Raw genomic sequence first — 13,386 nt, forward strand, 5'->3', positions numbered from 1 at the left:
GGGAGGCCGCCCTCCCCGGGCCCTCAGGGGCCCTAGCCACTGCTCCTGAACCCAGCCAAGCAAGGGGAGGCTCCCTGGGCACATCGGAACCCCTTCCCGGGCCCTTGGCCGTGCGGCAGGCTGGGAGACAGGGCCCAGGGCCGGAGCACCCGACCCGGGGCCCGCCCGGGCCCCTGGACCCAGCCGGGGCTCCCAAGCCCGGAGGCGCATGGGACGCCTCCCCGGTCCCTCCGGACCCCGTCCCGGGCACCCTGCCACGCAGCAGGACCAAGGACAGAGCCCGGGGTGGGGAGGCCGCCCTCCCCGGGCCCTCAGGGGCCCTAGCCACTGCTCCTGAACCCAGCCAAGCAAGGGGAGGCTCCCCGGGCACATCGGAACCCCTTCCCGGGCCCTTGGCAGTGCGGCAGGCTGAGAGACAGGGCCCAGGGCCGGAGCACCCGACCCGGGGCCCGGCCGGGCCCCTGGACGCAGCCGGGGCTCCCAAGCCCGGAGGTGCATGGGACGCCTCCCCGGTCCCTCCGGACCCCGTCCCGGGCACCCTGCCACGCAGCAGGACCAAGGACAGAGCCCGGGGTGGGGAGGCCGCCCTCCCCGGGCCCTCAGGGGCCCTAGCCACTGCTCCTGAACCCAGCCAAGCAAGGGGAGGCTCCCCGGGCACATCGGAACCCCTTCCCGGGCCCTTGGCAGTGCGGCAGGCTGGGAGACAGGGCCCAGGGCCGGAGCACCCGACCCGGGGCCCGGCCGGGCCCCTGGACCCAGCCGGGGCTCCCAAGCCTGGAGGCGCATGGGACGCCTCCCCGGACCCATGGAGCCCGTCCTGGGCATTGAGCCATGCCGTTGGCCTGGAGATGGGTGCCCCGGACGCCCGGGGGAGGTCTGTCTGGGACACATGGAGCCCGTCCTGGGCATTGAACCATGCCGTTGGCCTGGAGAAGGGAGCCCCGGACGCCCGGGGGAGGACTGCCCGGTACCCGTGGAGCCCTTCCCGGGTACTTTGCAACGCCGTTGGCCTCCTGGAGATGGGTGCCCCGAACGCCCGGGGGGGTGGGCTGCCCGGGACCCGTGGAGCCCGTCCTGGGCACTCTGACCTGCTGTTGGCCCGGGGGAGGGACCCCAGACGACCGGGACCCGTGGAGCCCGTCCTTGACACTCTGACAAGCCGTTGGCCCGGGGAAGGGAGCCCCAGACGACCGGGACCTGTGGAGCCCGTCCTGGGCACTCCTGTATGCCGTTGGCCCGGGGAAGGGAGCCCCGGACGTCCGGGACCCGTGGAGCCCGTCCTGGGCACTCCTGTATGCCGTTGGCCCGGGGAAGGGAGCCCCGGACGTCCGGGACCCGTGGAGCCCGTCCTGGGCACTCTGAAATGCTTTGGCCCGGGGAAGGGAGCCCCGGACACCCGGGGGGGAGGACTGCCCGGGCCCAGTGGAGCCCGTCCTGGGCACTCTGACAAGCCGTTGGCCCGGGGAAGGGAGACCTGGACGCCCGGAACCCGTGGAGCCCGTCCTGGGCACTCTGAAATGCTTTGGCCCGGGGAAGGGAGCCCCGGACGCCCGGGGGGGAGGACTGCCCGGGACCCGTGGAACTGGTCCTGGGCACTCTGACATGCCGCTGGCCCGGGGAAGGGTGCCCCGGATGACCGGGGCCCGTGGAGCCCGTCCTGGGCACTCTGACATGCCGCTGGCCCGGGGAAGGGAGCCCCGGACGCCCGGGGCCCGTGGAGCCTGTCCCGGGCACTCTGCCATGCCGTCAGCCTGGATGGAGCCCCGGACGCCCGGGGGGGCGAAGGCCCGGGACGCATGGAGCCTGTCCCGGGCACTCTGCCATGCCGTCGGCCTGGATGGAGCACCGGACGCCCGGGGGACGACTGCCCAAGAGCCATGGAGCCCGTCCTGGGCAATTTGACATGCAGTTGGCCTGGAGGAAGGAAGCTCCGGGTGGCCTAGGGAGGTGTTGCCCAGGCATATCCCACCTGGTCCCCATGGCAGAGAACCACCAACCCTGGAGGGGTGTCCGGGCATACCCTGCCCCATAGTAATCCGGAGGCAAATTACCCCCCTTTCTTGCAATCTGTGCACGCGAGGTGACAGAGGGGACCCAAGGCGTGAAAGAACCCGACCTCATGGAGCCCTCGCTGGGATCCGGGAGGCGAATGGCACCTCATTAAGACTTCCAGGGAAGTTCGGCCATCTGGTCCCCCCCATAGGAAAGCGTTGCAGGCGACCAGATGCCCGAGGGGATCCGGGCGACCAGATGGCCGAGGGAATCCGGGCGACCAGATGGCTGGGCATGGAGGTGAAGCCGCCTGGACTCTTCCCCACCCCGTCCCCGTCCCGGGACGAATGCCCGGGACGCATGGAGCCCGTCCTGGCCACTTGACGTCCCGTCCTGGGCATTGAACCATGCCGTCGGCCTGGAGAAGGGAGCCCCCGGACGCCCGGGGGAGGACTGCCCGGTACCCGTGGAGCCCTTCCCGGGTACTTTGCAACGCCGTTGGCCTCCTGGAGATGGGTGCCCCAGATGCCCGGGGGTGGGCTGCCTGGGACCCATGGAGCCCGTCCTGGGCACTTTTACATGCCGTCGGCCTGGAGGTGGGTGCCCTGGACGCCCGGGGGAGGCCTGCCCGGGACCCGTGGAGCCCCTCCCGGGTACTTTGCCAATGCCGTTGGCCTCATGGAGATGGGTGCCCCGGACGCCCGGGGGAGGACTGCCCGGTACCCGTGGAGTCCTTTCCGGGTACTTTGCAACGCCGTTGGCCTCCTGGAGATATGTGCCCCGAACGCCCGGGGGGAGGGCTGTCCGGGGCCCATGGAGCCCGTCCTGGGCACTGTGACATGCCGTCGGCCTGGAGGTGGGAGCCCCGGACGCCCGGGGGAAGGCTGCCCGGGACCCGTGGAGCCCTTCCCGGGTACTTTGCCATCCCGTTGGCCTCCTGGAGATGGGTGCCCCGGACGCCCGGGGGAGGTCTGTCCGGGGCCCATGGAGCCCGTCCTGGGCAGTGTGACATGCCGTCGGCCTAAAGGTGGGAGCCCCGGACGCCCGGGGGAAGGCTGCCCGGGACCCGTGGAGCCCTTCCCGGGTACTTTGCCATCCCGTTGGCCTCATGGAGATGGGTGCCCCGGACGCCCAGGGGTGGTCTGTCCGGGACACGTGGAGCCCGTCCTGGGCATTGAGCCATGCCGTTGGCCCGGAGAATGGAGCCCCCAGATGCCCGGGGGAGGTGTTGCCCAGGCATATCTCATCTGGTCCCCCGGGCAGAGAACCACCAGCCCTGGAGAGGTGTCCGGGCGTACCCTGCCCCTAGTAATCCGGAGGGAAATTACCCCCCTTTCTTGCAATCCGTGCACGCGAGGTGACAGAGGGGACCCAAGGCGTAAAAGAACCCGACCTCATGGAGCCCTAGCTGGGATCCAGGAGCCGAATGGCACCTCATCGGGACTTCCAGGGAAGCCCGGCCATCTGGTCGCCCCATTGGAAAGCATCGCGGGCGACCAGAGGGCCGGGATCGAAAGGACTCCCAGCTCCCCATCCATCCCAAGCCTTCGCGGTAGGGTTCCTGACTGCCTGCCCACGCAAGGCAGGGCTCTTGGACCCCGGCTGGGCCTCAGGCGCAGGTTGTACCACCGGAGCTCTAGGGCCCGGACGACCTGGGAGAGGAATGCCCGGGACCCGTGGAGCCCGTCCTGGGTACTTTGACATGCCGTCGGCCTGGAGGTGGGTGCCCCGGACGCCCCGGGGGAAGCTGCCCGGGACCCATGGAGCCCGTCCTGGGTACTTTGACATTCCGTCGGCCTGGAGGTGGGAGCCCCGGACGCCCGGGGGGAGGTCTGCCCGGGACCCATGGAGCCCGTCCTGGGTACTTTGCCAATGCCGTTGGCCTCATGGAGATGGGTGCCCCGGACGCCCGGGGGACGAATGCCCGGGACGCATGGAGCCCGTCCTGGGCACTTTTCCATGCCTTCGGCCTGGAGCCCCCAGACACCCAGGGGAGGACCACCGTGAAAACCATGGAGCCCGACCCGGGCACTCTGCCATACCGTCAGCCTAGATGGAGCCCCGGACGCCCAGGGGACGAATGCCCGGGACGCATGGAGCCCGTCCTGGGCACTTTTCAATGCCGTCAGCCTGGATGGAGCCCCGGACGCCCGGGGGACGACTGCCCAGGAGCCATGGAGCCCGTCCTGGGCAATTTGACATGCAGTTGGCCTGGAGGAAGGAAGCCCCGGGTGGCCTAGGGAGGTGTTGCCCAGGCATAGCCCATCTGGTCCCCATGGCAGAGAACCACCAGCCTCGGAGGGGTGTCCGGGCGTACCCTTCTCCCTAGTAATCCGGAGGAAAATTACCCCCTTTTCTTGTAATCTGTGCACGCGAGGTGACAGAGGGGACCCAAGGCGCGAATGTACCCAACCTCCTGGAGCCCTCGCTGGGATCCGGGCGGCGAATGGCACCTCATCGGGACTTCCAGGGAAGTTCGGCCATCTGGTCGCCCCATAGGAAAGCGTTGCGGGCGACCAGATGCCCGAGGGGATCCGGGCGACCAGATGGCCGAGGGAATCCGGGCGACCAGATGGCTGGGCATAGAGGTGAAGCCGCCTGGACTCTTCCCCACCCCGTCCCCGTCCCGGGACAAATGCCCGGGACGCATGGAGCCCGTCCTGGCCACTTGACGTCCCGTCCTGGGCATTGAACCATGCCGTCGGCCTGGAGAAGGGAGCCCCCGGACGCCCGGGGGAGGACTGCCCGGTACCCGTGGAGCCCTTCCCGGGTACTTTGCAACGCCGTTGGCCTCCTGGAGATGGGTGCCCCAGATGCCCGGGGGTGGGCTGCCCGGGACCCATGGAGCCCGTCCTGGGCTCTTTTACATGCCGTCGGCCTGGAGGTGGGTGCCCTGGACGCCCGGGGGAGGCCTGCCCGGGACCCGTGGAGCCCCTCCCGGGTACTTTGCCAATGCCGTTGGCCTCATGGAGATGGGTGCCCCGGACGCCCGGGGGAGGACTGCCCGGTACCCGTGGAGTCCTTTCCGGGTACTTTGCAACGCCGTTGGCCTCCTGGAGATATGTGCCCCGAACGCCCGGGGGGAGGGCTGTCCGGGGCCCATGGAGCCCGTCCTGGGCACTGTGACATGCCGTCGGCCTGGAGCCCCCAGACACCCAGGGGAGGACCACCGTGAAAACCATGGAGCCCGACCCGGGCACTCTGCCATACCGTCAGCCTAGATGGAGCCCCGGACGCCCAGGGGACGAATGCCCGGGACGCATGGAGCCCGTCCTGGGCACTTTTCAATGCCGTCAGCCTGGATGGAGCCCCGGACGCCTGGGGACGACTGCCCAGGAGCCATGGAGCCCGTCCTGGGCAATTTGACATGCAGTTGGCCTGGAGGAAGGAAGCCCCGGGTGGCCTAGGGAGGTGTTGCCCAGGCATAGCCCATCTGGTCCCCATGGCAGAGAACCACCAGCCTCGGAGGGGTGTCCGGGCGTACCCTTCTCCCTAGTAATCCGGAGGAAAATTACCCCCTTTTCTTGTAATCTGTGCACGCGAGGTGACAGAGGGGACCCAAGGCGCGAATGTACCCAACCTCCTGGAGCCCTCGCTGGGATCCGGGCATCGAATGGCACCTCATCGGGACTTCCAGGGAAGTTCGGCCATCTGGTCGCACCATAGGAAAGCGTTGCGGGCGACCAGATGCCCGAGGGGATCCGGGCGACCAGATGGCCGAGGGAATCTGGGCGATCAGATGGCTGGACACGGAAGTGAAGCCGCCTGGACTCTCCCGACCCTGTCCCCGTCCCCGTGCCCGTGCCCGGGACGCATGGAGCCCGTCCTGGGCACTTTTCCATGCCTTCGGCCTGGAGCCCCCAGACACCCAGGGGAGGACCACCGTAAAAGCCATGGAGCCCGACCTGGGCACTCTGCCATGCCGTCGGCCTGGATGGAGCCCCGGACGCCCGGGGGACAAATGCCCGGGACGCATGGAGCCCGTCCTGGGCACTTTTCCATGCCTTCGGCCTGGAGCGCCCCGACACCCTGGGGAGGACCACCCTGGAAACCATGGAGCCAGACCCGGGCACTCTGCCATGCCGTCGGCCTGGATGGAGCCCCGGACGCCCGGGGGACAAATGCCCGGGACGCATGGAGCCCGTCCTGGGTACTTTTCCATGCCGTCGGCCAGGAGCCCCCTGACACCCAGGGGAGGACCACCGTGAAAACCATGGAGCCCGACCCGGGCACTCTGCCATACCGTCAGCCTGGATGTAGCCCCGGACGCCCGGGGGACGAATGCCCGGGACGCATGGAGCCCGTCCCGGGCACTCTGCCATGCCGTCCCGACAAATTCGTACGGACTCCTAACCTTACGACACGGATCGGAATCGAGCCCTCTCTGACCCAGCAGTTTCAGGCGCCGGGGGACGAATGCCCGGGACGCATGGAGCCCGACCCGGGCACACTGCCTTGCCGCCGGCCTGGATGGAGCCCCGGACGCCCGGGGGACGAATGCCCGGGACGCATGGAGCCCGTCCCGGGCACTCTGCCATGCCGTCGGCCTGGATGGAGCCCCGGACGCCCGGGGGACGACTGCCCAAGAGCCATGGAGCCCATCCCGGGCACTCTGCCATGCCGTCCCGACAAATTCGTACGGACTCCTAACCTTCATACACGGATCGGAATCGAGCCCTTTCTGACCCAGCAGATTTCAGGTTGATTTGCTATATACTTTACGTACGATTTTATGGGGGCCGATTCCGATCCGGTACGTAAAAGCAAATACGACCGACATGTCGGACAACCACGTACACCCAGGGGATAGGACTGCCCGGGTCACATGGACCCCGTCCTGGGCACTCTGATCTGCCGCCGGCGCCGGGGATCGAACCGTGATCACCAGATGGGGATATCCCAAAAATCTGGCATGGATACGGCCCGCCAGGACAGGTTTGGGCACCCCTGTTGTACGGACTCCCAAGCCCTACGGTCCTTCTGACACGGATCGGAATCGAACCCAGCAGATTTCGCGTTGACTGCCTCTATATCAGGGGTGCCCAAACCAGTCCTGGCGGGCCGTATCCATGCCAGATTTTTGGGATATCCCCATCTGGGGATCACGGTTCGATCCCCGGCACCGGCGGCAGATTAGCCCAGCACCAGGTGACTCTGGGAAATAGCTGGCGCCGCGGCTAGGGCGGCTGACTCCGGAATCTGGAGATTTTTTTATTTAAGGTTTTTGTAGAGCGCGTAGTAACCCTCGAGCATCCCAGAGATCAGGGTTCGATCCCCGGCACCGGCCGCAGATTAGCCCAGCACCACGTGACTCTGGGAAATAGCTGGCGCCGCGGCTAGGGAGGCTGACTCCGGAATCTGGAGATCACGGTTCGATCCCCGGCACCGGCGGCAGATTAGCCCAGCACCAGGTGACTCTGGGAAATAGCTGGCGCCGCGGCAAGGGCGGCTGACTCCGGAATCTGGAGATTTTTTTATTTGAGGTTTTTGTAGAGCGCGTAGTAACCCTCGAGCATCCCAGAGATCAGGGTTCGATCCCCGGCACCGGCCGCAGATTAGCCCAGCACCACGTGACTCTGGGAAATAGCTGGCGCCGCGGCTAGGGCGGCTGACTCTGGAATCTGGGGATCACGGTTCGATCCCCGGCACCGGCGGCAGATTAGCCCAGCACCATGTGACTCTGGGCAATAGCTTGCTTAATCTTCCCAACGGCCCCTAGCGCCTAGAGACCCTTACGGGTGATTGTGCGCCTTACAAATGTGGATTATTATTATTATTATTATTTGGGCCGATTCCGATCCGGTTCGTAAAAGCACATCTGCCCGAATCTGTCGGACAACCACGTACGCCCGGGAGAGGACTGCCCGGGACCCGTGGAGCCCGTCCTGGTCACTCTGACCTGCCGTCTGCCCGGGGAAGGGAGCCCCGGACGCCCGGGGGGAGGACTGCCCGGGACCCATGGAGCCCGTCCTGGGCACTCTGACCTGCCGACGGCCCGGGGAAGGGAGCCCCGGACGCCCGGGGGAGGACTGCCCGGGACCCGTGGAACTCGTCCTGGGCACTCTGACATGCCGCTGACCCGGGGAAGGGAACCCCGGACGCCCGGGAGCCGTGGAGCCCGTCCTGGGCACTCTGACAAGCCGTCGGACCGGGGAAGGGAGCCCCGGACGCCCGGGACCCGTGGAGCCTGTCCTGGGAACTCCGGCATGCCGTTGGCCCAGGGAAGGGAGTCCCAGATACCCGGGACCCGTGGAGCCCGTCATGGGCACTCTGACAAGCCGGTGTCCCGGGGAAGGGAGCCCCGGACGCCGGGGACTCGTGGAGCCCGTCCTGGGCACTCTGGCATGCCGTTGGCATGGGGAAGGGAGCCCCAGATGCCCGGGACCCGTGGAGCCCGTCCTGGGCACTCTGACAAGCCGTTGTCCCGGGGAAGGGAGCCCCGGACGCCGGGGACTCGTGGAGCCCGTCTTGGGCACTCTGGCATGCCGTTGGCCCGGGGAAGGGAGCCCAAGATGCCCGGGACCCGTGGAGCCCGTCCTGGGCACTCTGACAAGCCGTTGTCCCAGGGAAGGGAGCCCCGGACGCCCGGGACTCGTGGAGCCCGTCCTGGGCATTCTGGCATGCCGTTGGCCCGGGGAAGGGAGCCCCGGATGTCCGGGGCCCGTGGAGCCCATCCTGGGCACTCTGACAAGCCGTTGGCCCGGGGAAGGGAGAGCCGGACACCCAGCGGAGGAATGCCCGGGACCCATGGAGCCCGTCCTGGGCAATCTGACCTGCCGTCGGCCCGGAGAAGGGAGCGACGGACGCCCGGGGGGAGGAATGCCCGGGACGCATGGAGCCCATCCTGGGCACTTTGACATGCCATCGGCCTTGAGACCCGGGGGACGACTGCCCGGGAAGCATGGAGCCCGACCTGGGCACTCGCTCATGCCGTTGGCCTGGAGACCCGGGGGACGACTGCCCGGGGCGCATGGAGCCCGACCTGGGCACTCGCTCATGCCGTTGGCCTGGAGACCCGGGGGACGACTGCCCGGGACGCATGGAGCCCGTCCTGGGCACTTTGACATGCCGTTGGCCTGGAGGAGGGAAGCCCCGGGTGTTGTTACCCAGGCATAGCCCATCTGGTCCCCCTGGCAGAGAACCACCAGCCTTGCAGGGGTGTCCGGGCATACCCTTACCCCTAGTAATCCGGAGGAAAATTACCCCCCTTTCTTGTAATCTGTGCACACGAGTTGACAGAGGGGACCCAAGGCGTAAAAGTACCCGACCTCCTGGAGCCCTCGCTGGGATCGGGGAGGCAAATGGCACCTCATAGGGACTTCCAGGGAGGTTTGGCCATCTGGTCGCCCTTTTGGATAGCATTGCGTGCGACCAGATGGCCGAGGGGAAAGGTGCAATCAGGTGGCCGGGAACGAAAGGACTCCCTGCTTCCCACCCCGAGCCTTCGTGGTAGGGCTGCTGCCTGCCCACGCCGGGCAGGGCTCGGGGACCCCGGCTGGGCCTCAGGCACGGTGAGGACCACCGGAGCTCCCAGGCCCGGACGCCCGGGATGACGACTGCCCGGGACGCATGGAGCCCGTCCTGGGCGCTTTGACATGCCGTCGGCCTGGAGACCCGGGGGACGACTGCCTGTGACGCATGGAGCCCGTCCTGGACATTTTGACATGCCGTCGGCCTGGAGACCCGGGGGACGACTGCCCGGGACGCATGGAGCCCGTCCTGGGCACTTTGACATGCCGTCGGCCTGGAGACCCGGGGGACGACTGCCTGGGACGCATGGAGCCCGTCCTGGACATTTTGACATGCCGTCGGCCTGGAGACCCGGGGGACGACTGCCCGGGACGCATGGAGCCCGTCCTGGGCACTTTGACATGCCGTCGGCCTGGAGACCCGGGGGACGACTGCCCGGGACGCATGGAGCCCGTCCTGGGCACTTTGACATGCCGTCGGCCCGGAGAAGGGAGCGCCGGACACCCAGGGAAGGACTGCCGGGACCCATGGAGCCCGTCCTGGGCAATCTGACCTGCCGTCGGCCCAGGGAAGGGAGCGGCGGATGCCCAGGGGGAGGAATGCCCGGGACGCATGGAGCCCGTCCTGGGCACTTTGACATGCCGTCGGCCCGGAGACCCGTGGGACGACTGCCCGGGACGCATGGAGCCCGTCCTGGGCACTTTGACATGCCGTCGGCCTGGAGATCCGGGGGACGACTGCCCGGGACGCATGGAGCCCGTCCTGGGCACTTTGACATGCCGTCGGCCTGGAGACCCGGGGGACGACTGCCCGGGACGCATGGAGCCCGTCCTGGGCACTTTGACATGCCGTCGGCCTGGAGACCCGGGGGACGACTGCCCGGGACGCATGGAGCCCGTCCTGGGCACTTTGACATGCCGTCGGCCCGGAGAAGGGAGCGCCGGACACCCAGGGAAGGACTGCCGGGACCCATGGAGCCCGTCCTGGGCAATCTGACCTGCCGTCGGCCCAGGGAAGGGAGCGGCGGATGCCCAGGGGGAGGAATGCCCAGGACGCATGGAGCCCGTCCTGGGCACTTTGACATGCCGTCGGCCCGGAGACCCGTGGGACGACTGCCCGGGACGCATGGAGCCCAACCTGGGCACTTTGACATGCCGTCGGCCTGGAGACCCGGGGGACGACTGCCCGGGACGCATGGAGCCCGTCCTGGACATTTTGACATGCTGTCGGCCTGGAGACCCGGGGGACGACTGCCCGGGACGCATGGAGCCCGTCCTGGGCACTTTGACATGCCGTCGGCCCGGAGAAGGGAGCGCCGGACACCCAGGGGAGGACTGCCCGGGACCCATGGAGCCCGTCCTGGGCAATCTGACCTGCCGTCGGCCCGGAGAAGGGAGCGGCGGATGCCCGGGGGGACGACTGCCCGGGACGCATGGAGCCCGTCCTGGGCACTTTGACATGCCATCGGCCTGGAGACCCGGGGGACAACTGCCCGGGACGCATGGAGCCCAACCTGGGCACTTTGACATGCCGTCGGCCTGGAGACCCGGGGGACGACTGCCCGGGACGCATGGAGCCCGTCCTGGACATTTTGACATGCCGTCGGCCTGGAGACCCGGGGGACGACTGCCCGGGACGCATGGAGCCCGTCCTGGGCACTTTGACATGCCGTCGGCCTGGAGACCCGGGGGACGACTGCCCGGGACGCATGGAGCCCGTCCTGGGCACTTTGACATGCCGTCGGCCTGGAGATCCGGGGGACGACTGCCCGGGACGCATGGAGCCCGTCCTGGGCACTTTGACATGCCGTCGGCCTGGAGACCCGGGGGACGACTGCCCGGGACGCATGGAGCCCGTCCTGGGCACTTTGACATGCCGTCGGCTTGGAGATCCGGGGGACGACTGCCCGGGACGCATGGAGCCCGTCCTGGGCACTTTGACATGCCATCGGCCTGGAGACCCGGGGGACGACTGCCCAAGAGCCATGGAGCCCGTCCTGGGCAATTTGACAAGCCGTTGGCCTGGAGGAAGGAAGCCCCGGGTGGCCTAGGGAGGTGTTACCCAGGCATAGCCCATCTGGTCCCCCTAGCAGAGAACCACCAGCCTTGGAGGGGTGTCCGGGCATACCCTGCCCCCTAGTAATCCGGAGGGAAATTACCTGACTTTCTTGCAATCTGTGCACACAAGGTGACAGAGGGGACCCAAGGCGCGAAAGTACCCGACCTCCTGGAGCCCTCGCTGGGATCCGGGAGGCGAATGGCACCTCATCATGACTTCCAGGGCGACCAGATGGCCGAGGCGAGAGGGGCGACCAGATGGCCGGGACCAAAAGGACGCCAATCTGCCTGCCCCGGAGCTGCAGGGCTCTGGGGCTGCAGGGTTCCGGGGGCTGCAGAGCTGCAGGTCTCTGGGGCTGCAGGGCTCCGGGGCTTCAGGCCTCTCCGGGCCCTGATGGACCCTCCGTCCCGGGTACCTCCGACCCCCGGCCGGCTTGCAGGATGGAGGGGGGATTCCCGCACCACTGGGCCCTGCCGGACGGGGCTCAAGCCCCGGGCCCGGTCCCAGGCCCCAGTCCCGGCTTTCCAAACCCTATGCCGGGCCGGGGAGAGCCTCCCCTGGGCCCCCGGTGGACCCTCCGTCCCGGGCGCCCCGGACCCCCGGCCGGATTGCTGGACGGAGGGGTACCAGCACCCTCGGGGCCTGGCCAGATGGAGTTCAAGCCCCGGGTCCGGTCCCACCTTCCGAACCCTAGCCAGGCTGGGGAGAGCCTCCCCGGGAACCGGTGGAGCCCCGTCCCCAGCGCACAGACCCACTGGTGGCCTGCGGGACAGGGGGCTCCAGCACCCTCGGGGCCTGGCCAGATGGAATTCAAGCCCCGGGTCCGGTCCCACCTTCCGAACCCTAGCCAGGCTGGGGAGAGCCTCCCCGGGAACCGGTGGAGCCCCGTCCCCAGCGCACGGACCCACTGGTGGCCTGCGGGACAGGGGGCTCCAGCACCCTCGGGGCCTGGCCAGATGGAGTTCAAGCCCCGGGTCCGGTCCCACCTTCCGAACCCTAGCCAGGCTGGGGAGAGCCTCCCCGGGAACCGGTGGAGCCCCGTCCCCAGCGCACGGACCCACTGGTGGCCTGCGGGACAGGGGGCTCCAGCACCCTCGGGGCCTGGCCAGATGGAGTTCAAGCCCCGGGTCCGGTCCCACCTTCCGAACCCTAGCCAGGCTGGGGAGAGCCTCCCCGGGCCCCGGTGGGGCCCCGTCCCCAGCGCCCGGACCCACTGGTGGCCTGCGGGACAGGGGGCTCCAGCACCCTCGGGGCCTGGCCAGATGGAGTTCAAGCCCCGGGTCCGGACCCACCTTCCGAACCCTAGCCAGGCTGGGGAGAGCCTCCCCGGGCCCCGGTGGGGCCCCGTCCCCAGCGCCCGGACCCACTGGTGGCCTGCGGGACAGGGGGCTCCAGCACCCTCGGGGCCTGGCCAGATGGAGTTCAAGCCCCGGGTCCGGTCCCACCTTCCGAACCCTAGCCAGGCTGGGGAGAGCCTCCCCGGGCCCCGGTGGACCCTACGTCCCGGGCACCCCGGATCCCCGGCCGGATTGCAGGACGGAGGGGTACCAGCACCCTCGGGGCCTGGCCAGATGGAGTTCAAGCCCCGGGTCCGGTCCCACCTTCCGAACCCTAGCCAGGCTGGGGAGAGCCTCCCCGGGCCCCGGTGGAGCCCCGTCCCCAGCGCCCGGACCCTCTGGTGGCCTGCGGGACAGGGGGCTCCAGCACCCTCGGGGCCTGGCCAGATGGAGTTCAAGCCCCGGGCCCGGTCCCACCTTCTGAACCCTAGCCAGGCTGGGGAGAGCCTCCCCGGGCCCCGGTGGAGCCCCGTCCCCAGTGCCCGGACCCTCTGGTGGCCGGCGGGACGGGGAGCTCGCGCACCACCGG

This window comes from Lissotriton helveticus, chromosome 1_1 (genome assembly GCF_964261635.1).
Source record: "Lissotriton helveticus chromosome 1_1, aLisHel1.1, whole genome shotgun sequence".
NCBI classification, from domain to species: Eukaryota; Metazoa; Chordata; class Amphibia; order Caudata; family Salamandridae; genus Lissotriton; species Lissotriton helveticus.